Source organism: Lampris incognitus, unplaced genomic scaffold, assembly GCF_029633865.1.
Source record: "Lampris incognitus isolate fLamInc1 unplaced genomic scaffold, fLamInc1.hap2 H_2, whole genome shotgun sequence".
Classification (NCBI taxonomy): Eukaryota; Metazoa; Chordata; class Actinopteri; order Lampriformes; family Lampridae; genus Lampris; species Lampris incognitus.
Window position 1 is genome coordinate 1,693,052 of NW_026611077.1, and position 25,179 is coordinate 1,718,230.

The 25,179-nt window shown below is 52.1% G+C and overlaps 1 protein-coding gene across 1 annotated transcript in view; it reads right to left on the reverse strand.

The window, feature by feature from the left end:
* Positions 1–25,179, reverse strand: part of LOC130131967 (contactin-associated protein-like 2) — a 285,127-nt gene that overhangs the window by 179,069 nt on the left and 80,879 nt on the right. The window lies entirely within an intron of this gene.

Here is a 25,179-nt window from a genome sequence, read left to right on the forward strand (position 1 = left end):
GATGTACTCTGTGCCCCCCGGTTCAGGGATGGTTGTTCCTTCTTCACATAGATGGCCTCTTTGACTCCTTGTTTAAATAAGCGTTCCTCCTTATCAAGGAAGTGCATCCTTGAAAGAGTTGTAACATATTCAGGGGCAGCTGGGAATCCGCCTTAGCCGGAAATCGAACCCGGGCAGCCCGGACTATGGGCGACCGCGCTAATGAGTCAACTAGGGTCCGACCTGTTAGTCAAGGGCTAGCAAGTCTGAAATAAAAGACACATGCATTCGTGTAGTCAATGAGAGAAAGTGTCCGTCTCTTCTTTCCTGCAATTTCCACACTACAAGGGTTTACATTTGATTTGATGAAGCAAAATTGGTTTTCCTTCACTAACGGATCGGGAAGTTTTTCTCCAGTGCTTAGCGCACGTTTCGACCCGTAATACTCTCTGTCTTCCTTGTTTAGACCGTCAACATATTCTCAGATTTCCATTTTCTCAAATTTCTAAATATTCTCCGTTTAATTTTAAGTTTTATACACTTTCATAGGTTGTTTCTCGGCCATGTTTTGCCACACGTTCTGCGCGCACATCTTGTTTACAACGCAGCTTTTACGTCACGCGATAACGGGTCTATTAGCCATTGCATTCCAGAGCTAAAGCTAAGTGCGAAGTCATGCAAGTTTGGATAATTGTAAGAATCCCTTATCGGAGACAGAGTTGTCTGTGGGATCACGTCAGATGCAATGAGACAAAGTTTTAAGAGAAGTTGACACGACTCTTGAAGAAGCTATCCAAATATGGATTGCGTCGGAAACGACTAAAGCCCAAATTCTGCAAATGCATGACGAGGAGCGTAATGCACAAACCTCTGCACGTGAAAGCAAGCACATAGATGCAGTGAAACACAAGCAGACACGAAGGAATGAACAGAAAAATAAAACCAAAGAAAGTGAAAAAGAAGCACGCAAGTTTAATTGCAAAAGATTTTGAACTGAGCAAGCATCACGCAGTTGCCCTGCATACGGAAAAAGAACCACTTCGCTAAGATGTGTAGATCGAAGAAAGTGCACGTGGTTGAGGACGATGCCGTCACAGAACAGAGAAAGTCTTTTCGGTGATGTAGTGCAAACGCAGCCGCAGACAGATGAAGGGACAGTTGAATTGAAAATAGCACGCAAATGAAGTGGCGGCTGGTGCTATTTTCTTTTTTGGGGGGAGGGGCGCAATTGACCTTGAAGCAGCACGCCTCACAGCTACTTTAAAGTACACACAGTCACAAAGTTATTAAGAAGGACAACGTAGGCTATAGATTTCATCAGGGCTCATAGATGGTGAATGATTGACAGTCGAGACGAGGCGTGGTGGTGGGTGTGTGAACATGATTGACAGCCACGAGAATTGTCCAATCACATTAGATAAAAAAACATTAAAACAATACCAATTTGCTGCCAGTAAAAGTGGGAGTGTCTGGTGCGCACAGAACTGTGCCCCATGGAAAATCTGAAGAAACCAATCAGACAGCAGCTTCAGGTCACCTGCTCGCCAAACGTTTGAGGGCTTGCATAAGGTATCATTTGGCCAGCGCAACTCACCCGGGAAGTATAAGCATTCACACAGAAATCAACCAAATACCATTTGGAACCAATAATTAATAGTTGCTGATAGGCACACAGACTAGAAACCACTTTTATTTCATAATTATTTGCATTATACAACTACATTATATTTAACATGTTTAAGTAGACTCCTCCGAGAATCATCACCTTAATGTGGTGGAGGGGTTTGTGTGTCCCGGTGATCCTGGGAGCTTTGTTGTAGGAGGCAATAGCCCCTGGTAGGGTCACCCAAGGCAAATTGGTCCCAGGGGAGGAGCCAGACTAAGGGCGATTCCCAAAAAACCCAATGAATTTACACCAGCAGAGTTATAGCACCTCGCCCGGAAAAGGGAAACCGGGGCCCCCTCCTGGAGCTAGACCTGAGAGAGGAACTCCCTGGCGAGCATCTGGTGGCCGGGCCTTGGCCCATGGGGTCCGGTTGGGCCCAGCCCAAAAACAACAACATGGAGCCACCACCCCATGGACCCACCACACGTGGGGATGAGAATTGGGGTAAGGTGCAATGCAGGCCGGGCGGCAGGCAAAGGCGGGGACCGGGGCGTACTGACTTCCGGCATCGCAGATTAGTCCTCGGGATGTGGAATGTCACCTCTCTGGCAGGGAAGGAGCCTGAGCTGGTGTGGGAGGTGGAGCGGTACCAACTAGATATAGTTGGACTCGCTTCCACACATAATATGGGCTCTGGTACCAAACACCTGGAGAGGGGCTGAACTTTATTTTTCCGGAGTTGGCCAAGGTGACAGGCATCGGGCGGGTGTGGAGATACTCAAGTCCCCAGTTGAGTGCCGCCATGTTGGAGTTCTCCCCAGGGAATGAGAGGATTGTCTCTATATGACTGCGAGTCGCTGGGGGGAAGGCTCTGAATGTTGTGTGTACTTATGCACTGATTAGCAGTTTGGAGTATCCGGCCTTCTTGGAGTCTCTGGGTGGTGTCATGGATAGGGCTCCACCTCGGGACTCTATAGTTCTGTTGGGGGACTTCAACGCTCACGTGGGCAATGATGGAGAAACCTGGAGGGGCGTGATTGGGAGGAACGGCCTCCCCAGTCTGAACCCGAGCGGTGCCTTGTTATTGGACTTCTATGTGAGTCATGGATTGGCAATAACAAACACCATGTTCGAACATAAGGTAGTTCATAAGTGTACTTGGTACCAGGACACCTTAGGCCGAAGATCGATGATAGACTTTGTGGTCGTATCATCAGATAAGCGGCCATATGTTTTGGACACTCGGGTGAAGAGAGTAGCAGAGCTGTCAACTGATCACCACCTGGTGGTGAGTAGGATGAGATGGCAGGGAAGGCTGCCGGATAGACCTGGCCACCCCAAACGTGTAGTGGGGGTGAACTGGGAACGTCTGGTGGAGGCCCGTCCATGAGGTCTTCAACTCCCACCTCCGGGAGAAGTTCTTGTGTATCCCAAGGGAGGCTTGGGACATGGAGTCTGAGTGGGCCACATTCAAAGCCTCTATTGTAGATACAGCAGGCAGGAGCTGTGGTCAAAAGGTTATCAGTGCCTGTCGAGGTGGCAACCCAAGAACCCGCTGGTGGACACCGGTGGTGAGGGAAACCGTCAGGCTGAAAAAGGAGGCCTTTCGGACTTGGTTGGCCCAGGGGTCTCCTGAAGCAGCAGACAGGTACAGGGAGGCCAGAAGGGCTGCTGCTTCGGCGGTTGCGAAGCATAAACTCGGGTGTGGGAGGAATTCGGTGAGGCTATGGAGGAGGACTTTCGGCTGGCCTCAAGGAAGTTCTGGCAAACCATCCAGCGACTCAGGAAGGGGAAGCAGGGCTTGACTCCGGCTGTGTTCAGCCAGGGAAGGGAATTGTTGACCTGGACTGGGGATGTTGTCGAGCGGTGGAAAGAACATTTTGAGGAGCTCCTGAATCCGACCTACATGTCCTCAGTGGAGGAGGCAGAGTCTGAAGATTCAAGGGAAGCCCCAGCTGTAGGAGCCAAATGTCTCCTAATGGTTAATAGTTAATGTTTTAATTAGTAATTTGAACAATTAGTTTAAATACTTATTTTTACACATACTTTAGGTAGGTAACTGCTTTCTTTATGTTTGTATTAAGTTTGCTGTGTAGTCTTAAGTAGGTGCATGTCAATTTAAGAACTGGAGAAGAGTGTTCCTGGGTTAACGCACTCTGGTTAGGGGAAATAAGCGGAATAACGAGTTGCCTAGAGGGAAAAGTGGAGCCATACGGTTTTTCTGAATGTGCATAGCCTACGTGTATTTGTGCTTGGTGCATACGTGTATTGGGTCAGGTTAAAAGTTATTATTTCATGGATGCAATTCATTATTTCACTGTATGTCTTCAAGCAAGTTTAAATGAATATTTAAAAGGCAAAGGAAGAATCACTCTTGGACCAAACAGACAAGTGGAACACACGTCAGCAATAAAGCTCTTCTCTTTTATTTAGTTTAGGTTTTGGGGGATAGTTATAGCAGCCCTTACATCTTTGTCAGAAAAACACTCTTGCTCCAAGTGGTAAAGGAAGATCGAGACGGCTTTAAGGCATTGTGGACAGCAGGGAAACTCGCTGACGAGGATTACCCGAGCACTGGTGAGCGACGGTAAAAAGAACGGCATCATGGAAAGCAGTAAAAAATGTATCACTAGCATTGTTTAATTTGAAGACGTTTCAAAGTAACGTGGAAATATGGAAGAAGGGTTTGAGGAGCTACCTCGTCAAAAGAGGAATGTGAAAATGATGGAAAAGGATGCCGAGGACAAACTGCATAGGTTAACACAGTCTAGAAGAACTATGCTAGGACAGCTAACCAACCAACCAAGCAAATGAGCTTGAGTGGCTAATGGAAGATGATGCTAACGTAAATGCTTGGGGAAATAAACAAGCTAAATTATAATATAAAACAATTAATCGTTGACGACAAGTTCTCTGAAGATCAAAATTCATAGGAGTCTAAAATAAGTCGTATAAAGGGAAATGTGGATAAAGGCAGTCGAGGAGCGGGTAGAGCAAGCTAGACGCTGTGATGCAGAGGTAAAGCCTACAGACAGTGTATCAATGGCGTAATTTGCTTCGAGCATTAAGAGTAGACGTTGTGGGTCAGACATTGGAAGCAAGGCGTCCTCCAGTGCTTCCTCAGCGCACCTCAAGGCTGAGGTAGAGAGAGCCACATTACTTGCAAAGGCTGCTGCTCTCAAGCAGAAGCAAGATATTGAACGCCGGTTAATTGAGTTGAAGGCAAAAGGGAAGAATTAGAACTACAAACTGCTATTGCTGCCTCTGACACTAAAATCAAATTACTAGAACATTTTGAAACTGTGCGCTTATTGTAAGTAAATCCTACATGTCGAATGACTAATTAATCTGGAGTTCTACCACTACATGCAGAGCCAATAGTCAACACAGAAAACGGAGATGAAGAATTCAGGCCACTTTGTCCCCTGCCCACTGGTGTAGGTCAGTCTCGTAACTTTATTGCAGATGATCATGCAGAAGAAACGCTCTGCAGTGTCATGACACGCCAGAATAGCATTACAGAGTTGATGGTGCAGCAGCACAAAATAATGACCTTGCCACCGTTAGACATCTCTATCTTCAGCGGTGATCCTTTAGACTACAATCTTTTTGGAAGAGCCTTTGAGCATGGAGTAGAATCCCGCACCGAAAGTTATAAGGACCGTCTATACTTCTTAGAGCAGTTCACTAGTGGTCCACCTCAAAAGTTGATAAAAAGCTGTCTTCATATGAAGTCAGATGTAGGTTACTGCAGGGCTAAACAGCTGCTCAAAGAGCATTTTGGGAATGATTACATGATTGCTGTAGCCAACATGAACAAGGTCTTGAGCTGGACACCTATCAAGCCAGAGGATAGAGAAGCTTTAGATGCATTTTCACTCTAACGGCGTGCTGTAATACCATGACTGAAGTGAGTTACATGGAAGAACTGGATAATGTTGTGAACTTAAAGGCTATTGTAGCAAAGCTTCCATACAAGCTACGTGAAAGGTGGAGAGCTGTCGTGTGTAGTGTACAGGGGTAATGCGACAAGAGAGTCAGGTTTAAAGATCTGGTTGAGTTCATAAACAAACAGGCCAAAATTGTGGTTCATCCAGTCTTTGACGATATAAAGGACGGCACAATTGCTAAAGGATCCACAACTAAACAAGATGATCATAGAGCACAGAAAAGAAGTGGAATCAAGAAGTCGTTCATCACAAGCGCTATACCATTGGATCATCAAACGAAAGATGCAGTGCAAACAGAACACACGAATCCCATCACACCTACGACAAGGACATGTCTCTTCTGTAAGGGTGAACACACCATAGAGTCATGTAGTAAACTAAAAGACAAGCCACACAAAGACAAGTTGGAATTCCTGAGAGGTAAAGGACTGTGTTTTAGCTGCTTGAAGCATGGTCACATGAGCAAAGCCTGTAAAGTAAAGGTGAGCTCTCAGGTGTGTTCTTTAGGTCATCCCACACTGCTGCACATTAATAAAAAGAACAAGGTTGCTGAGCCAAAGAAGAGGACTGAAAACTAAAGGTCAAACAGTTTTGAGTGCATTTGTCTGTGCAGAATCTGAGGGTTATGAGCTTACTGGGGCCGCAGAAGATGACTGCACACTCGCAATATTTCCTGTCCACGTCAAAGCAAAGAAGGGAAGTGTGGTGGTGCAGACTTACGCTTTTCTGGACCCAGGGAGCTCTGCCACATTCTGTATGAAGGCATTGATGGATAAGTTAAAGCTCAGTGGAAGGAAGACTGACATACTGCTGAGAACCATGAACGAAGAGAAACCTGTATGCACTTACGCGGTGTCTGGCTTGGAGGTCAGCAGTTTGTCAGGTGACGAGTTCCTTGAACTTCCAGATGTCTTCATGCAAAGGTCAATACCTACAGGTAAAGAAAACATACCCCAGCAGAAGGATGTTGAAAGGTGGTCTTACCTCAAACAAATCTATCTCCCTCAAATTGAGGCCGACTTTGGAGCAAATGTACCCAAAGCTATGGAGCTGTGGGAAGTGGTGAGCAGTGTTGGTAATGGACCATACGCTGTTAGAACCAAACTAGGTTGGACCCCAGTTGGGTCCTTAAGGGAACTCTGTAGTCACGCAGATATGAGAAAACCGATAAAGACAAAGGTGAATTGTATATCTGTGGCCTGTTTAGAGAACCTGTGGCTTCAACCGTTCAAGATAGATTTCCCCGAGGGAGGAAAACATGATGAAGTAGAGTTGTCTAGAGAAGATCATCAGTTCATGGACATGGTCATGGAATCAGCTAAACTGGTGGATGGACATTACACCATATGTTTACCTCTAAAGAGCAAAATGGTAAATATGCCAAATAATCGCAATATAGCTTAACAGCGAGCACACAACTCACAGTGGAAGTTAATCAGGAATGCCTGCTTTCAACAGGAATACACAAATTTCATGAAACAGCTTATTCAAAAGGGCTATGCAATGCAGTTGTCCAATGAAGAATTGACACACAAGGAAGGGAAGGGAAATTGTGGTATATACCGCACCATGCAGTATACCACCCAGTGAAACAGAAACTGAGAGTTGTGTTCGACTGCGCTGCATCCCATCAGGGCACCTCCTTAAAAGAGCAGCTTATTCAAGGTCCAGACCTGACCAGTAGTGTAACTGGCGTTGTCATCCGATTCAGACAAGAACCCGTTGCAATCATGGCAGATGTGGAAGCAATGTTCCATCAGGTTAGAGTGCCTCATTACGACTCTGATTTACTCAGATTCCTTTGGTGGACAGGTGGTGACTGTAACCAAGACTTGACTGAGCACAAAATGATTGTACACTTGTTTGGGGCTACGTCTTCACCTAGCTGTGTCAGTTTTGCTCTGAGAAAGTGTGCTGGAAGCCACAGTGGGCAGTTCAAAGCTGAAGTGGTAGAGACAGTGTTGCAGAATTTCTACGTGGATGACTGCCTGAAATCTGTTGCTACAGATGAAGCAGCCATATCAATGTGTCAGGATCTGATCAAAGTCTGTGCTAAAGGGGTTTTTTGTCTCAACAAATGGGTAAGCAACAGCCGGAAGGTGCTCAACTCTATTCCAAAGTCTAAACTGGCAGGAGAGATGAAGAACTTAGATCTGGACCAGGATGAACTTCCTCTGGAAAGAACCCTTGTGTTAGGGTTTGTGGAAGACCCCAAGCGCACGACACCAGGCAGAGATGGGGTTAGCCTAATCTGGCGTACTTTCGGGCGCTGGGAGACCAGCAAACGTAAGCCCAGCCCTGACGACTAAGCCCGGCCCTGACGAGCTGATTGGCTGCCGGCGCGGGGTGGGCCACGGCGCGGGGTGGGCGAGCCGTAAAAGTACCCCCCCCCCTCCACGGGAGCCACCAGGCGACTTGCCCGGCTTGTCAGGATTGGAATGATGAAATTCAGTGAGCAGCCCAGTGTCCAGAATGAGTTGGCGGGAGACCCAGCCACGATCCTCTGGACCGTAGCCTTCCCAGTCCACCAAATACTGGAACCCCCGTCCTCGGCGCCGGACGTCCAGCAGCCGGCGGACCTTCCACTGGGGGTGCCCATCCACGATCTCAGGGGAGGCGGAGCTGGGGCCAGAGGCATCAGAGGACTGTGGGAGACAGGCTTAACCCGAGACACATGAAAAACAGGATGGATCTTCAAGGAAGCCGGAAACTTCAGACTCACCGCCGCGCGACTGAGCACCTTCCTGATCTCAAAGGGCCCAACAAACCGGGGGTTCAGATTCTTCGCGGTGGACTGAAGCGGGAGGTCCTTCGAGGACAGCCACACCCTTTGACCTGGTTGGTACGTAGGTGCTGGGGACCGGCGTCGGTTGGCTCCCCGACCGGCGCGCTCAGCTGCCCGGAGCAGAGCGGCTCTGGTCACCTCCCAGACGCGACACTGGTTCAGATGGGCCTGCATGGAGGGAACTGCCACTTCCGACTCCTGCGCAGCAAACAGAGGCGGCTTGTAGCCCAGGGACACCTCAAAAGGTGAGAGGCCGGTGGCAGAGCTGACCAGGGAGTTGATGGCATACTCGACCCAGGGGAGGAACCGGCTCCAGGAGCTGGGCTTCTTGGTGGCCACGCACCGGAGGGCAGACTCCACGCTCTGGTTCATCCTCTCCGTCTGCCCGTTAGTCTGTGGGTGATATCCAGAGGAGAGACTAACAGAGGCACCCAACCCCTTACAAAAAGCCCGCCATACCTGGGAGACGAACTGGGGTCCTCGGTCCGAGACGACGTCCTGGGGAAGGCCGTGGAGACGGAACACGTGGCTCGTCAGAACGTCCGCCGTCTCAGAAGCTGATGAGAGTTTGGGGAGGGCCACCAGCTGCACTCCCTTACTGAAGCGGTCCACCACTGTCAGGATTACAGTGTTACCATGGGAGGGAGGCAGTCCGGAGACAAAATCCAACGCCACATGGGACCAGGGCCGGCTTGGAGTTGGGAGAGGCTGCAATAGACCCGCGGGTGCCTGGGGAGAGGCCTTGCTGCGAGTACAGACGGAGCAGGCCTTTACGAAGTCCCTGATGTCCATCCTCATGGTGGGCCACCAGAAACGCCGAGCCAGGAAGGTGAAGGTGCGGTGGACACCTGGGTGGCAAGCAGACTGACTGGCATGGCCCAACTGAAGAACCCGGGACCGGACTGAGTCCGGGACGAACAGGCGGCGTGGAGGAACGTGGCTCGGGGCGGGTTGGGAGCGCAACGCCTGCCTGACCCCAGGTAACCACGCCAACCACCCTGGCCTCAGGAAGGATGGGAGCCGGCTCCTCTGTAGCTGGCTCTCTCCTCGGGTGTTGTCGGGACAGGGAGTCTGCCTTCGTGTTGCGGGACCCGGGGCGATAAGTCAGCATGAAGTCAAACCGACTGAGGAAGCTGGCCCACCGTGCCCGCCGACCATTGAGACGCTTGGTTGCTCGGATGAACGTCAAGTTCTTATGATCAGTCCAGATGGTGAACGGCTGTTCCACCCTCCCAAGCCAATGGCGCCACTCCTCCAGAGTAGCCACCACTGCCAGCAGCTCCCGGTTCCCGACATCATAGTTCTCCTCGGCGGGGAGGAACCGGCGTGAGAAGAAGGCGCATGGATGGACCCTCTGGTCAGATGCTGACCGCTGGGAGAGGACAGCCCCCAACCCGGTGTCCGAAGCGTCCACCTCCACTATGAACTGCCTCTTGGGGTCTGGGTGGAGCAGGACCGGGGCGCTGGTGAACCTCTCCTTGAGGGACTGGAACGCAGAGCGGGCAGCCGGGGACCAGATGAACGGCTGGGAGGGGGAGGTCAGCCTGGTGAGAGGTTCTGCCACGAGGCTGTAGTTCCTGATGAACCTCCTATAGAAGTTCGCAAACCCGAGGAAGCTCTGTAATTCCTTCCGGGATGTGAGATCGGGCCAGTCCACCACAGCCTGGATCTTGTGGGGGTCGGCCCGGGTCTGTCCCCTCTCAACGACGAAGCCCAGGTAGTCAACGGAAGGGGAATGGAACCGGCACTTCTCTGTCTTGACGAAGAGCCGGTTCCGGGGAAGACGTTCGAGTACCCGGCGGACATGCTGGACATGTTCCTCGAGGGTCCTGGAGAAGATGAGGATGTCATCGAGGTAGACCACAACAAACTCATCGAGCAAGTCGCGGAGAATGTCATTCATGAGAGCCTGGAATACCGCCGGAGCATTGGTGAGGCCGAACGGCATGACCAGGTACTCATAATGACCCCGGGGCATCTTAAAGGCTGTCTTCCACTCGTCCCCCTTCCGGATCCGGACCAGATGATAGGCACACCGGAGGTCCAACTTAGTGAACACAGTAGCCTGGGCGAGGGGCTCAAGGGTGGAACTCATGAGGGGGAGGGGGTACTTGTTCTTGATGGTTATCTCATTGAGTTGGTGATAGTCAATGCAGGGTTGGAGGCCCCCGTCCTTCTTCTTCACGAAAAAGAATCCAGCTGCCACCTGGGAGGACGAGGGCTGAATGAGCCCCGCTGCCAAGGACTCGGAGATTTACTCGTCCATCGCAGCCTTCTCGGGGATGGTCAGATTGTACAGACGACTCCTGGGAAGGGTTGCCCCAGAGTGGAGGTCGATAGCACAGTCATAAGGCCGATGAGGCGGAAGAGATTGGGCCAGGGTCTTGCTGAAAACCTCACCTAGCTCATGGTTCTCAGGGGCAACAGAGGAGAGGTCCCCCCGACCTGTCCTCTGTTGAGGAGTGCCCCTAATGCCCCGCCCCCCGCGGGGCATTAGGGGGGATGGGCCGGGAGCAGCCTGGAGACACTGGGCATGACAGGAGGAGCTCCACTCCTGTGGTGTGTGGCTCATGCTGCACGTACCAGGGGCGCCCTAGGATCACAGGGACTAACGAGAACTGGATGATGAAGAACCGAAGTCCCTCCACATGGTTCCCTGCTATGGTGAGAGAGACAGGGTGGGTGCGTTGGGTGACGCTGGCCAGGCAGCGCTCGTCCAGCGTGAAGGCTCCATGGGCTTCTCCAGCGTCTCTAGCGGGATGTTAGCCTGGGCAGCAAACTCTGAGTCCAGGAAACACTCATCAGCTCCCAAGTCGAGGAGTGCACCCACCATGAGCCGCTGGTCAGCCCAGGCCAGGGTAACGCTAACCAGATGGTTCTGTGGGGCAGGACAGCGGGAAGAGGAAAGGCGGCTCACTAGGATATCTCGGGGCCCCAGTGAGCCTAGTTTTTTGGCCGAGTGGGGCAACCTCTGATCAGATGTCCCTTCTGGCCGCAGTAGAGGCATTGACCCTCCTTGAACCGGGCCTCTCGTTCGGCCGGACTAAGGCGCGTGTGCCCCAGCTGCATAGGTTCCTCCCCCGTCGTGGTCTGGGGCGCGGAGGGAGAAACGGCCACAGGGAAAGTGGGGCGAGCAGGAGTAGGGGTCTTCTCAGGAGTGCTGGACGACTGGGGAATGGACGGGGATCCACACAGGGCTCGCTCACGCCTCCTCTCCCGGAGGCGTCCATCGATGTGGATGGCGAGTTTGATCAGGTCATCGAGGGATGTGGGCTCCTCCCGGGTGGCTTGCTGGTCCTTGACAGCCTCGCTGAGACCTCTCCAGAAGGTGACCCGAAGTGACTGGTCGTTCCATCCGCTGTCAGCTGCAGCCAGCCTGAACTGCTCAGCCGAGCACCAGGGTCCTGGCCACCGACTGGATGGTGGAAAACCTTCCGTAGTTCCGCCACAAAGTCCCCGTAGGTGAGGCAGAAACTGGCCCTCATGGACTAGGAAGCAGTGGCCCACTGGGCTGCTCGGCTTGTGAGCAGGTTGGTCACGTAAGCGACACGGGCAGCATCAGACGTGAACATGCTGGGTTGGTGCAGGAAGACCAGCTCACACTGCATGATGAACGTGGCACAGGTCTCAAAGTCGCCATCAAATGGTCGTGGGCTGGAGAGGCAGGGTTCCCGGGGAACTGGGTTGAGCTCCACAGGGTTAACTGGGGCAGCTGGCCCAGGGGGCGGGTTACCCACGACTCCAGGGGCAGGCTGGCCCGGTGGCTGGGTGGTGAGAGCCGCCGTGATGGTCTCCAACTGCCGCAGGATCTCTGCTTGTTGGCTCGCCAACACCGCCTGCTGGCTCGTTAGGTTACCCGCAGAGGCCTGGAGGGGCTGGACCTGAGTCTGAAGATCCCTCACCGTAGCAGAGGCCGCCTCTAGCTGCTGGGTGTGGGAGTTGGTCAGTTGGATCTGTCTGATGAGAGCTGCTTGAACCGGACTGGTCGGTACGCTCTCTGTGCCGGCTGGGGTCATCATGGTCAGTTCGTACTGTTAGGGTTTGTGGAAGACCCCAAGCGCACGACACCAGGCAGAGATGGGGTTAGCTGAATCTGGCGTACTTTATTATGAGCTCATACAACGGTCAACACAGGAGGGCAATGAGCGACTAAGAAAACAGGAAGTCCAAGAAAAAAACTCACGGGTAATCCAAACTGGGAACACGGCAGGATACTTCCACAGGGAAACTTCACAAAGAAAACAGTAAACCAAGGGCTGAGATAAACTCGGAGAGAAATGCACCGGGAGGGAAGAGTAACCACTCCTGTGAGGAGGTTACGGCACGAACTGACAACGGGCGCTTGGAGACCAGCAAACGTAAGCCCAGCCCTGACGACTAAGCCCGGCCCTGACGAGCTGATTGGCTGCCGGTGCGGGGTGGGCGGGCCACGGCGCGGAGTGGGCGAGCCGTAACACCTTGGTCTCATCTGGTGTGTTGAGTCAGACACATTTAAGTTTAAGATCACCATCAGAGATAACCCTTTTACCAGAGTAGGACTGCTTTCCATTGTTGGTTCAGTCTACGATCCATTACGCATTCTGGCAACAGTGGTTTTGCCAGCAAAGACTATTCTGCAAGACCTATGCAGACTGAAGATCGGATGGGATGACGACCTACCTGAACACATTAAGAAGAGGTGTTCTGACTGGTTAGCTGGCCTTCCAGCTTTGGAACACTTCTCAGTTCCAAGATGTCTGAAACCTGAGAGTTTTGGAGTACATGCATTCGTGCAATTACATCACTTTGCCGATGCAAATGAAGACGTATATGGGTCAGTCAGTTACCTTTTGTTGCGGAACATGGATAACAAGATGCATTATGCATTTATGATGGGCAAATCCAGAGTGGCGCCTCTCAGGCAACCTACCATTCCCCATATGGAGCTGACTGCAGTGACAGTAGCTGTGAAAATGGATGGTGTTTTGAGAAGAGAGCTACAACTGGATCTTGCAGAGTCGATCTTTTGGACTGACAGTACAGTGGTACCCAGGTATCTCGCCATATTGAGATCACGCATTTCCGTACATTTGTTGTGAACAGAGTTCCAGCTATTCTGAAAGGCTCTGAAGTAGAACAGTGGATACACGTCACCACTGATAATAATCCAGCCGACTGCGCCTCAAGGGGGCAAAAGGTGGAAGAATTCATGAAGAACAAAGCTTGGCTGTCCGGTCCAGATTTCCTCTTCGGTCCAGTTGAGTACTGGCCAAGGATTCCAGTGAGTCATACAGAAATCAGTTCAGATGATCCTGAGATCAAAAGAGTCAAGGTAAATTCCGTAAAAGGTGGAAGAAAATATGACTACATTCAAGAGACTGATTAACCATTTCTCATCGTGGATGAAGCTGAGACGAAGTGTGGCCTGGTTCTTGAAGCTCAAAGCTTTATTTTTGGGGCTCTGTCGAAAACGTAAAGAGCTGTGTGCAGCCAATGGTCAACAGGTCCAGCTGATCCAAAGGGATATTGATAGTTTTAAAGCAATCTTCAAGCATACATGCATTTCAGTGGAAGACCTCAACGAAGCAGAGCTTGATGTGATCAAATTATGTCAGAAAGATAAGTTCTCTGATGAGATTTTAGCTCTACTCAATGGACAGAATGTGAAGCGCAGTAGCCACTTGTATAAGCTGAACGCTGTGTTTCAAGATGGTCTGTTGCGAGTTGGTGGAAGGCTATGTCGAGCGGCTATGCCAGAAAGTTGTAAGCAGCCTGTCATTCTGTCTAGAGACTTTCCCATTGTTGATGTAGTTCTATGACAGATCAATGAGGAAACTGGACATGGAGGCCGCAATCATATGCTCTCCGAACTGCGACAGAGATTTTGGATCCCTAGTGCCAACACAGCCATTCGAAAGGTTCTCTCAAAGTGTGTTACATGCCGTCGCTTACATGGAACAGTTGGGAAACAACTAATGGCTGATCTTCCACGAGATCAGTTCATGCCAGATGATCCACCCTTCACCAGAGTTGGGGTGGACTATTTCGCACCATTTGAGGTGAAACGTGGAAGAAGCCTCACACAGAGATATGGTGTTATATTCACTTGTTTAGCTGTTCGCGCAGCTCACATTGAGCTTGCCTCATCATTGGACACAGACTCATGCACAAACGCAGTCCAGCACTTCACAGCAAGGAGAGGACAAGTGAAAGAGCTTTGTTCAGATAATGGGACGAACTTTGTTGGGGCAAATCGTGAGCTGAAGGCAGCCATTGCTGACTGGAACACCTCCAAATTTCAGCATTTGTTTCATCAATATGGGATTAAATGGACATTTAACCATCCCAAAGTTTCTCATAATGGCGGAGTGTGGGAGCGGTTAATAAGATCAGTTAGAAAGGTGCTGAATTCCACTGTGAGAGAACAAGTCCTTGATGAAGGAAACATTCACACAGTCTTATGTGAGGTTGAGTTGATCATCAACAGCCGACTTATCACAAAGTCATCTGGTGACCCAGATGACTTGGAGGGACTGGTGCATAATCATCTCCTGCTGCTGAAGGTGAAACCATCATTACCACCATGATTATTCGACAAGGATGATCTCTACTCACGGCGTAGATGAGGGCAGGTGCAATATATGTCGGATTTGTTTTGGAAGAGATGGATTAAAGAGTACCTACCTCAACTCCAGGAGCGGCAACGACGGTCCACAGCATCAAGAAACTTTGCAGAAGGAGATGTGGTTCTTCTGGCGGATGACTGTGCTCCAAGAAATTCGTGAATTATGGGAAAAGTCATTGAGGCGATTCCAGACACGAAGGGGCTTGTTCGCAGAGTTCGCATCAAGACAAAGACCAACATCTTGGACAGACACATCACAAAGATCTGTCTCCTCATGGAATCTGAATGGGCAGGTGGTAAAGACTGAGCCCCCACGATGAGCCATGTGCTGGAAACCTCTGTCTGTCTCTTCTCTTCTCTCTCTCTCTCTCTCTCTCTCTCTCTCTCTCTCTCTCTCTCTCTCTCTCTCTCTCTCTCTCTCTCTCTCTCCTTTCAGAAAATGGACCTGTCAAGCTGACTGGCGAAATATTGGACTGTGTGCTTACCAAGCACTTCCTTTTCATATTTTGTAAGGTCAGATGTTTGATAATACAAATGCCTGTTCATTTTGCGTATTGATGTAATTGATATGGAATTTGTTATGGATGCGGTAGACTTTAGCATTATCAGAACAATTAGGGGCTTGTAATATAGGAGCCAAATGTCTCCTAATGGTTAATAATTAATGTTTTAATTAGTAATTTGAACAATTAGTTTAAATACATATTTTTTTACACATTGCATACTTTAGGTAACTGCGTTATTTATGTATGTATTAAGTTTGCTCTTTAGTCTTCAATAGGTGCATGTCACTTTAAGAAGAGTGTTCCTGGGTTAACGCGCTCTGGTTAAGGGAAGTAAGCGGAATATCGAGTTACCTAGAGGGAGGACTGGTGCCACACGGTTTTTCTGAACGTGCATAGCCTACGTGTATTTGTGCATACGTGTATTAGGTCAGGATAAAGGTTATTAATTAATGGATGCAATTCATTATTTCACTGTATGTCTTCTAGCCAGTTTAAATAAATATTTAAAACGCAAAGGAAGAATCACTCTTGGACTAAACAGAAAAGTGGAACACGCGTCAGCCATAAGGCTCTTCTCTTTTATTTAGTTTAGTTTGTCAGGATAGTTATACCAGCCCTTACACAACCCATAACCCTGGCAGGGGTCCCTGACTTAAAAAGCTCCTCGGTGGCAAGGCGCCGGGTGTGGATGAGATTGGCCCTGATGCTGAAGGCTCTGGACATTGTTGGGCTGTCTTGGTTGACACGCCTCTTCAGTGTCGCATGGAGGTCGGGGACAGTACCTGTGGAGTGTCAGACTGGGGTGGTGGTTCTCATATTCAAAAAGGGGGACCGGAGGGTGTGCTCCAATTATCGGGGCATCACATTGTTCAGCCTCCCTGGGAAAGTCTACTCGAAAGTCTGCTCGAAAGGAGGCTCTGACCGATTGCTGAACCTCAGATCCAGGAGGAACAATGCGGATTCCGTCCTGGCTGTGGAACAACGGACTAACTCTTTACCCTTGCGGAAGTGCTGAGGGGGGCATGGGAGTTTGACCAGCCAGTCTACATGTGTTTTGTAAGCCTTGAGAAGGCTCATGACCGTGCACCCCGGGACAGTTGCTACAAGCCATCCGGTCCTTGTATAACCAAAGTGAGAGCTGTGCCCACATCTTGGCACAAAGTCAAACGCGTTTTCGGTGGGTGTCGGACTCCGCCAAGGTTGTCCCTTGTCTCCGATTCTATTTGAGATATTCATGGACATGATCTCAAGGCGCAGCCAAGGTGAGGAGTGTGTCCGTTTTGGGAACCTCAGAAATTAATCTCTGCTCTTGGCAGATGATGTGGTTTTGTTGGCTTCACCAGCACGCGACCTCCGGCACGCACTGGGGCAGTTTGCAGCTGAGTGTGAAATGGCCGGGATGAGAGTCAGCACCTCCAAGTCTGAGGCCATGGTTCTCTACCGGAAAATGGTGGTTTGCTCCCTCCAGGTTGGAGATGAGTTGTTGCCTCAAGTGAAGGAGTTCAAATATCTCGGGGTCTTGTCCAGGAGGGTAGGATGGAGCGGGAGATTGACAGGCGGATTGGTGCAGCATCAGCAGTAATGCGGACGTTGTACCGGACCATTGTGGCAAAGACGGAGCTGAGCCGGGAGGCAAAGCTCTCAATTTACCAGTCAATCTTCGATCCAATCCTCACCTATGGTCATGAGCTTTGGATAGTGACCGAAAGGGTGAGATCGCGGATACAAGCGGCTGAAATGAGTTTCCTCCGGTAGGGTGTCTGGGCTCAGCCTTAGAGATAGGGTGAGGAGCTGGGACATCCGGAGGGAGTTTGGAGAAGAGCTGGTGCTCCTTCGTGTCGAAAGGAGCCAGTTGGGGTGGTTCGGGCATCTGATTAGGATGCCTCCTGGGCGCCTTCCTTTGGAGGTTTACCAGGCACGGCCAACTTGGGGGAGACCCCGGGGTAGACCCAGAACACGCTTGAGGGCCTTCATGTCAAATCTGGCCTGGGAACGCCTTGGGATCCCCAGGAGCTGGAGGGTATTGCTGGGGAGAGGGACATCTGGAGTACGGAAAAGCGGCTGAAGATGAGATGAGATGAGATGTTTAAGTAGATTTTCATATCCACTCACTTAGAAATATTCCTATCACTTTGAGAGAAAAACTAAAAACAGAATGTCCGTGAAAACGTTTCGCCTCTCATTCAAGAGGCTTCATCAGTTCGTGCCTTTCTGACTAGACCAAGCTAGTCTAGACGGGGCGGGGGGGGGGGGGCAATGGACGTGCGTGCCCCGGGGCCCCCTGGTGGGTTAATCTGGCCACGGGGACAGGGTAAAGTGGCCAAGGTTACGGATGATTTGTATTGTGGGGCACATACTCTTGAAGATCTGCTTGGTGTCTGGAAGGGATTGTTGTCAGCATAGCGACATTGTGGACTCAACTTATCGGCTGCAAAGACAGTTGGTGCCCCTCATCAAACAAACATCCTGGGCTGGTTGTGGCGTCATGAGACCACCCAGGCCAGCCCCCACCGTGTTGCTGCATTAGCTGCATGCTCCCCTCCTAAGAATGTGGCTGGCCTTCGATCATTCATTGGTTCATACAAGGTACTTGCCCGTGTGATTAAGGGCTGTGCATCCGTCCTGGCCCCACTGGATGACATCATTGCTGGCCGTGAGTCAAAGGATGTGATAACGTGGTCAGATGAACTTCTGTTTACCTTCAACAATGCACGGAAAGCCCTGGCCACTAACCACTCAATTACATTGCCTCAACCAGAGGACCAGCTCTGGATCGTCACTGATGGTGCAGTCAGGGAGCCTGGTCTTGGAGCCACACTTTATATCACTCGTCAAAATTCAGTGAAAATTGCAGGCTACTTTAGTGCTAAACTCTGCAAGAACCAGCCTATTTGGCTACCATGCGAGGTAGAGGCCCTATCTATTGCTGCTGCACTGAAGCACTTTAGCCCATACATAATCCAGTCCTCAAAGAAAACCTGTGTGTTAACAAACAGCAAGCTTTGCGTACAAGCCTTTGAAAAGCTATGCAGAGGAGAGTTCTCAGCTAGCCCCCGTGTAACTACCTTTCTGTCTACAGCCAGAAGACAGAAGTCTCCCTTCAAGTCTCCATTCGGCATGTAGCTGGTACAGTGATACTGCCTTCTGATTTTGCCAGGCGCAATGCTCCTGACTGACAATACCACCTGCCAGATCTACACTTTCATCCGCACCTCTGTGGAGTCTGTTGTTCACCAGGTTACGGCTGAGGGCATTCTTCAGGGATCCCCAAAACTCCCCTTTACCAACAGATCAGCATGGCTGGCCATACAGGCTGAGTGCTCTGACCTCCGAAGGACATGTGCTCACCTCCACCAAGGCACCCTCCCCTCAAAGAAGCTAACTAACATACGTGATGTTAAACGTTACCTGAATGTAGCCACATTATCCAACGATGGTCTTTTAGTGGTGTGTCACCATACCCCCCTTGGTTCCTCAGCTGACTATCAATTCGAAGGTTGGTCCTGGATGACCTCCTTATGTCCCTTCATATAAAACTTGATCACCCTACAGCTGGCCAGCTGAGATTGGTTATGCAATGGTATTTCTATGCTCTGGACATAGATGCAACGTGTCACTGAGGGTTGTCACCAATGTGCTGCACTTAAGAATGCCCCTGCCTTTGTGGTGGACCAGTCAACATGTGATCCGCCAGTCATCGTCGGTGCATCCTTTGCAGGCAATGTGTTCAAATGTGAGCACCAGCTCATTCTTGTGGTCCGTGAGCGTGTCACCTCTTTCACGGCGTCCACTCTCATTGAAGATGAACGGCAGACCCTTCGTGATGCTCCAGACCCTTCATGATGCGCTGATTTGCTTGTATATTGGCTTGCGGCTGCTGGATGGTCTATTTGTTGTGATCAGAACTGACCCGGCTCCTGGCTTTGTGGCGTTGGGTGGCGACACGGCACTTGCCAGGCATAGGCTGACTGTTGAGGTCGGCAACACTAGGAACATCAATAAAAATCCTGTCGCTGAGAAGGCCATTCAGGAGCACCAGGGCTAAATACTGCGTCTTGAGGCCAATTGCAGAGCTGTCACCCCCCCCCCCCTGTTTCTGTCAGTTGCCACTGCCCACTTGAACAGCCGCATCAGATTCCGCGGTTTGTCTGCCCGTGAGATGCTATTACAGAGGGACCAGTTCTCCCACAATTAGTTGCCTATCAACGACCGGGACATCATTAAATGAAAAAATGGCATGAAAGCCAAATCTCCCACTGGTTATGTTGCATCGCCTTTCATAGTCCGTCCTGGCGACCTTGTATATGTCTATAGCAATCGAAATAAGTCTAGAGCCCGAGACAGATACCTTGTCATCAGCGTTGATGGGTCACGGTGCAACGTGCAGAAGTTCACAAGTACCCAACTCCGTCGCACTTCGTACAGGGATCGATTGAGTGATTGCTACCAGGTGGCGAGAGACGCTGCTGACGTGATCTTCTGTGATGACGCAGACGAGGACACATCTGAAACGGATACTGATGTCTCCCCTCCCCAGGGACCCAACATTCTCCCTGCCATATCCGAGCATGCTCCAGCGCCCTTTCTGCCCACTGGAGTTCTCAATTATGTTCCTCCTGACGAACACTCTGCTGGTCAAATTAGTGATAAGCATGATGAAGAAACCCATGGGACTATTCAGGTGGGGCTCCTCGGTGTTCCAGCCGCTCCCGCAGACCTCCCACGTGGTTGAAGGACTTTGTTGCTTTGTAGCGTTCTTGTTTATTCATCCACGCCACTGTTGGACATTCCCATAATTCCTTCAGGGTCTGTGTGTTCTGCCTTTGCAGCGTGTTTCAGGTTCTGTTACTGTTCTATCCTGTAGTGCCTTATGTTCTGTGCCTTTTGTAATGTTTGTGCACTTAGTGGTGTTTTTCTACACTGGTTTTGAGTTTCCTTGTGGTTGTTATGGGTGGAAGAAGAGAGAAGAGTATTTCAAGAAGAGGGAGGAACACAGGGTGACGTACAAGAGTGGAGGAAAGTGCACACAGGTCAACTATATCTTATGTAGAAGGCGCGATCTAAAAGGGATTGGAGACTGCAAGGTGATGACAGGGGAGAACGTAGCTAGGCAGCATCGGATGGTGGTCTGTATGATGACTTTGGAGACCAAGAAGAGGAAGCGAGTGAAGACACAGATGAAGATCAAATGGTGGAAGTTGAAGAAGAAAGACTGTTGTGTGGAGTTCAGGCAGGAGTTAAGACAGGCACTGGGTGGTAGTGAAGAGTTGCCAGATGACTGGGCAACCACTGCAGAAATAGTGAGGGAGACAGCTAGGAAGGCACTTGGTGTGTCATCAGGACAGAGGAAGGAAGACAAGGAGACTTGGTGGTGGAATGAGGAAGTACAGCAAAGTTCTGGTCCGAAGGTTAAAAAAAATCATGGGGCGGTTCTCCCGGCCCCGGGGCATGTCCCTGGCCGCCCTGCGACCCCCAGGAGCCCATACAGAACCCCCGAAAAAGCCTGGATAAAAGAACACCATGGGGAACCTTGGTCAAAATCAACAATATAATACAGCGATGCTGACATGGGTTATTGAAAATATACCTGTGGTGATACACAATTGAGGGTAGATTCAGCAGGGGCTGCTGCTCCTTTAAGGCAGACATTCAGAGTACTGACGTAGGCACTGCTTAGAGTTTCCGGGGTGGAGCCATGTTTGCAGCAACCTAGTGGTTAGCTGGTTGCCACGAGAGACTGTTGTATCGGTGTCGTTTTGTGTGGCGAGTAAACGGAATTGACTCGACTTGATCTCTCCGTCTCCTCATTCCTGCACTCCCACATTGGTGACCCCGCACGTTGACAACGAACATGTCGACCCAAAGCGATGACGACACCGCTCCGGCTCCGGGTGATGCTAACGGGATGGCTCATATTAGCGCTAGCATCTCAGCAGCAACGGTGAAGTTGCCCGAGTTTTGGCAACACAGTCCCCGGCCATGGTTTCAGCACATTGAAGCCCAGTTCGAGCTGGGAGGAATAACGCGGGACGTTACGAGGTATTTCCATGTGGTGGCGGCGTTGGATGCCCAGACGACGGCCCGAGCTATGGGGCTACTGGAAGCCCCCCGGCTGTGGGGAAATACGGCGCACTCAAGGCATTCCTTTTGCAGCTCTTTGAGCTGTCGGAGATGGAGAAGGCAGATCGCCTGTTGTCACTCAACGGACTCGGCGATAGCAAACCTTCCGAGCTGCTGGAGAAGATGTTGGCCGTTTTGGGCTCGGCGGACCCCTCCTTCATTTTCACCCATATTTTTCTACGGCAGCTCCCAGCGCCTGTGCGCACAGCGCTAGCCAGCTCCCCCCTCTCCTCCACCAAAGACAACCGCGCTCTGGGTGCGGAAGCGGACAGAGTTTCCCTCGCCAACCGGCAGCAGTTCGTTCATGCGATGCTCCTCACCCAGACCTCGCCCCCACCTCTGGAGGACGCAGTGGGCACCGCGGCTGCCCGCCGCCAGCGTCACAGTGGGCTGTGTTATTCCACAACAGGTTTGGTGCCCAGTTTGGTGCCCAGTGTCGCCCGCCATGCAGCTTCAGCATCCAGGGAAACACCAGGGTCGGAGCTCATAGCAGCTATGTTGTTTATCAAGGACGCCTTATCTGGCCGGCGGCTGCTGGTCGATTCGGGCGCTCAGCGTGGCATCCTGCCTGCATCGGCCGCGGACACCATGGCCGGCGGACAAGGCCCCCCGATGGATGCCGCGAACGGCACGCCCATACGTACCTACGGCACCAGGTATGTGGAGGTGTGTTTCGGCGGGCGGCGTTTCGGCTGGGACTTCGTTATGGCCGCGGTGTCGGTTCCCCTCCTGTGCGCCTTCAGGCTGCTGGTGGATGTTACGAACTGTCGCTTGATCGACGCTGTCTCTTTCGCTACATACCCGTGCACATTGAGAGGTGCAGGGACGCTCGGCCTGTCAAACATGCGCGACTCTGCTAAGCTCGCGATCGCCAAGGAGGAGTTTGCCACCATGGAACGCCTCGGCATTGTGCGCCGCTCGGATAGCCCGTGGTCCTCCCCCTGCACATGGTTTCTAAGGCTGACGGCGGTTGGCGCCCCTTCGGCGATTTTCGCCGTCTGAACAACGCCACAACCCCTGACTGGTACCCTGTCACGCACATACAGGACTTTTCCGCCCACTTGGCGGGGGCCACCATCTTTTCCAAAGTAGATTTGGTGCGGGGCTACCACCAGGTACCAGTCCACCCTCGGGACGTGCCCAAGACAGTGGTCATCACGCCATTTGGACTCTTCGAGTTCCTGCAGATGCCTTTAGGTCTCAAGGGGGCAGCGCAGACGTTCCAGCGGCTGATGGACTCTGTGCTACGGGATATGCCGTTCTCGTTGGTTTACTTGGATGACACTCTCGTGGCCAGCGCGTCCGCGGAGGAGCAACTGACGCAGCTCCGGCAGTTGTTCGAGCGGCTCAGTGCGCATGGACTCATAGTCAACCCAGCCAAGTGCCAGTTTGGCCTGTCGTCCATCGACTTCCTCGGCCACCGCATCTCCCCGCAAGGAGCCGTTCCGCTTCCTGCCAGAGTGGACGCCGTCGCCAGTTTTCCACGCCCCCGCACTGTGAAGTCCCTGCAGGAGTTCTTGGGCATGGTGAACTTTTATACCAGGTTCATTCCCCGCGCAGCTCACCGCATGCGGCCCTTGTATGACTGGTCCCCGGGGATGGACGAAGCTTTCGACGACGCCAAGGCTGTGCTAGCCAATGCTGCTTTGCTGGCGCACCCGTCCCCCCTGCCCCGATTGCCCTCACGACCGACGCCTCTGACTGTGCGGTCGGGGCAGTGTGCGAGCAGTGTGTGGGCGGCTCCTGGCATCCCATTGCCTTCTTTAGCAAACAGCTTAAGGACAACGAGCAGAAGTACAGCACCTTCAACCGGGAGCTCCTGGGTCTCTTCCTCGTCCCCCGACACTTCAGTTTCCTGTTTGAAGGCCTCCATTTCACTGCCTTCATCGACCACAAGCCACTGACTTTTGCCATGGCCAAGACCTCCGAGCTGTGGTCTGGGCGCCAACAGCGTCAGCGCTCTGCCATCTCGGAGTTTACCACGGACATCCGGCACGTGGCTGGCAAGGACAACTTGGTCGCTGACTGCCTCTCCCCGGCGGTGGCAAGGTCCGTTCACTTCGGACTCGATTATGCTGCCATGGCGGCAGACCAAGCCGGTTGGAGGATGTGGTGTTTGACAGCGCCAACGTCATGCTCCTCTGCGACGTTTCCACGGGCCAGCCCCGCCCCATGGTGCCCACCAGCTGGCGGCGCCGTGTTTTTGACGTTATCCATGGCCTTTCCCACCCAGGTGTGAAGGCGTCCACTAAGCTGGTGGGGGCCAAGTTCGTCTGGCCCGGCCTCAGGAAGGACGTCAAGGCTTGGGCTGACTCCTGCGTGGCGTGCCAGTGTTCCAAAGTACACCGTCATACCAAAGCCCCCTTGGCGCCATTCCTGGTGCCCGAGAGGCGTTTTGACCATGTGAATGTGGACCTGGTGGGCCCCCTGCCCCCCTCCCATGGGTTCACTCACCTTCTCACCATGGTGGACAGGACCACCAGGTGGCCGGAAGCTTTTCATCGACCACATCTACTGAGGTGGCCCGGGCGTTCATCGGATCCTGGGTGGCCCATTTTGGCATGCCGGCTGACCTCACCTCTGACAGGGGCCCGCAGTTCACGTCGGAGCTCTGGACTGCAGTCGCGGAGGGGCTGGGGGTGAAGCTCCATTGCACCACAGCGTACAACCCGCAGGGCAACGGACTTTGTGAGCGGTTTCATCGGTCTAGGAAGGCCGCTCGTCGTGCCAGCCTCACGGAGAGCAACTGGGTCGATCGCCTCCCGTGGGTCATGCTCGGCCTTCGCTCTGCGCCCAAGGAAGACCTCCAGTCCTCATCTGCCGAGCTGGTTTACGGCCAGCCACTGCATGTCCCGGGTGAGTTTCTCCCGGATGCTGTGGCCCCCTGGTTAGCAGCTTCTTATTGGGCTGTGGCCCGGGACAGTGCCAACGCTTTCGCTCCAATCCCTACATCTCACCACTGCCTCTCTCAGTCCTACGTCCCCAAGGATCTGCTGTTGGCCAAGTACGTCTTCATCCGCCACGACAGCCACCGTACCCCCCTGAAGCCCCCCTACGACAGGCCCTTCCGCGTCCTGGAAGCGGGGCCTAAGAACTTTGTGGTGGACATGGGGGGCAAGCCGGAGCAGGTCTCGGTGGACCGTCTCAAGCCTGCCCATTTGGACCTGGGCGGGCCGGTCGAACTGGCCCTGCCCTTGCAGCGTGGATGCCCCCCTTCTCAGGCCCCTGGCCCAGCCTCGGCCCCTGCCCGGGTTCCGGCTCTGTCCACTGCCCCTGCCCCCGCTCCCATACCCATTCAGCGCAGCCGTTTTGGCCGCCTGGTCCGCCCCCCGAGACGTTGACTGTTTCACTGAGGACTGTTCGCCTGTTGGCTGTTTGTGTTTCGCTGAGTACTGTTGTGTTGCATTTTTTCGTGATGGTGAATTCTGGGGGGGGGGGGCTGTGTGGTGATACACAAATGAGGGTAGATTCACCAGGGGCTGCTGCTCCTTTAAGGCAGACATTCAGAGTGCTGACCTAGGCACTGCTTAGAGTTTCCGGGGTGGAGCCATGTTTTCAGCAGCCTAGCGGTTAGCTGGTTGCCACGAGAGATTGTGCTGTATCGGTGTTGTTTTGTGTGGCGAGTAAAC